The 2,124-nt window shown below is 38.7% G+C and overlaps 1 protein-coding gene across 1 annotated transcript in view; it reads left to right on the forward strand.

The window, feature by feature from the left end:
- Positions 1-2,124, forward strand: part of LOC114029964 (vomeronasal type-2 receptor 26-like) — a gene marked incomplete at its 3' end in the record, with an annotated part of 32,945 nt that overhangs the window by 29,591 nt on the left and 1,230 nt on the right.

The raw sequence follows: 2,124 nt of genomic DNA on the forward strand, positions 1-2,124 counted from the left end.
AGATGATGTCTAGGCTCTTTTTTTGATCATGGCTTTCAGAGAGTCTAATAATTTTTAAATTAACTCTCCTGGATCTATTTTCTAGGTCTGTTGTTTTTGCAATGAGATATTTCACATTGTTTTCTAATTTTTCATTCTTTTGCATTGGTTTTACAGTGTCTTGATTTCTCATAAAGTCACTAGCTTCCAATTGCTCTATTCTAATTTTTAAGGAAGTATTTTCTCCAGTAAACTTTTGGACTTCCTTTTCCATTTGGCCAATTTTGCTTATAGAGCATTCGTCTCCTCATTGGCTTTTTGGTCCTCTTTTGCCATTTGGGTTAGGCTATTTTTTAAGGTATTATTTTCTTCAATATTTTTTGGGTCTCCTTTAGGAAGTTTGTTGACTTGTTTTTCCTGATTTTCTTGCATCACTCTCATTTCTCTTCCCAATTTTTTCTGTACTTCTCTTACTTGCTTCTCAAAATCCTTTTTGAGCTCTTCCAAGGTCTGGGAACGATTCATATTTTTCTTGGAGGCTTTGGATGTAGGAGCTTTGACTTTGTTGTCTTCTTCTGGTTGTATGTTTTGATATTGTCACCAAAGTAAGATAATATAGTATGACTCTTTTTGCTCTGCTTACTCATGATCTCGGCCAGTTACTTGAGTTTTAAACTCTTTGCTAAAGTAAAAGTCTGCTTCCAATGGAAGAGTCTGCTTCCAATGTGTCCTAAGCTTCAGGGGTTTGTACAGCTATTTTCAGAGGTACTTCTAGGGACCTGTAAATTTTCAGTTCTTCCAAGGTGGTACAATATGGGGCAAGGTGTTTACTCCTTTCCTGGCCTGTGCTCTTCTCTATGAGTGATCACAAGCATTCTTTTCTGCCTTGGAACTGTGAGGAGGATTTCCTCTCCTCCACCACTACAAGCTCCACTCCTCCTCACCCCAGGACCGCCACCCAGAACTGTGACCCGGATCCAAGTACAGGCAAAGCAAGAGAATCCTGCACTAGCAGACAGATCCCTGAAGCCCCTGCTCATCAGTCACTGGATTCCCCCTTAGTCTGTGGGCAGAAGTTCTGGGAGCAGCCGCTGCCCCGGGGCCAAGCTCTTGGACCAGAACTGGGACCATACCTCTCTCTCACCTCAGTCACAGACTTTTCCCACTGACCTTCTAAGTTCTCTTTGGCGTTCATGGGTTAGGAAGCCCGGAAACTGCCACAGTTTCCCATGATTCAGTCCTCTAACGGGTGCTCTAGGTTTGCTGAGGCCTGTTTTGCCGACGCGCCCATGCCGAACTGAGCTCCTCTTCCTGCCTGGCGCAATATACCTTTCTGATCAACCATCTAGGCTGTCTTGGGCTGGAAATTTGTTTCACTCTGTCTTTTTGTGGGTTCTGCGGCTTTAGAATTTTAGAGCCATTTTTTACAGGTATTTGGAGGAGTTTGGGGGAGAGCTCGAGTAAGTCACTACTTTTACTCTGCCATTTTGGTTCTGCCCCCTCTTTGTCCTCAAAGACATCTTTCTATCTGATTAAATGCTATTTAAGACAAAAATCTTTTCCCCTAAGCTTTCACTAGTATCTCTCTGTCTTTCACTCTTTGGCCCAATCTTATAAGCATAAATAAGTCTCAAAGTTAATACAATTTAAGTACAATTAAGTACAATTTCTTAATAGTTCAGCAAACAATAAAAGGAATATATATATACATATATATACATATATATGTATATATATATATATATATGTACAATATATAAGAAACAGGCCCTGTGAGAGTAATAGTCCTTGAGGCTGGAGTAATGCATATACACCCAACAACATTAGAACATCAATGAGTGGAAAACATGAAGAAGACAGATTTGAAATCCTCCTTCACTAAACTGTGGAAACCAGGGAACTATTGTCACAGGTGCACAAAATATTTTCTGAGTTAAAAAATCAAAATTGTTTTGGAAATTATTTTATTTGAAAAACGTTTGATTTGCATAAGCAGAATTACGTACCATAAGAATCCAGAAAATTTGTAGTTATGACCTTGCATTAAAAGAAACACATTAAAAAATCTTTCCATCAAATTTATTATTAATTCATGGCCTTCATCTATCAAAAAAAAAAGAGAATTACTGATTTCAATGCGTCATT

The sequence above is a fragment of the Vombatus ursinus genome, unplaced genomic scaffold, assembly GCF_900497805.2.
Source record: "Vombatus ursinus unplaced genomic scaffold, bare-nosed wombat genome assembly UNPS02014943.1, whole genome shotgun sequence".
NCBI lineage: Eukaryota > Metazoa > Chordata > Mammalia > Diprotodontia > Vombatidae > Vombatus > Vombatus ursinus.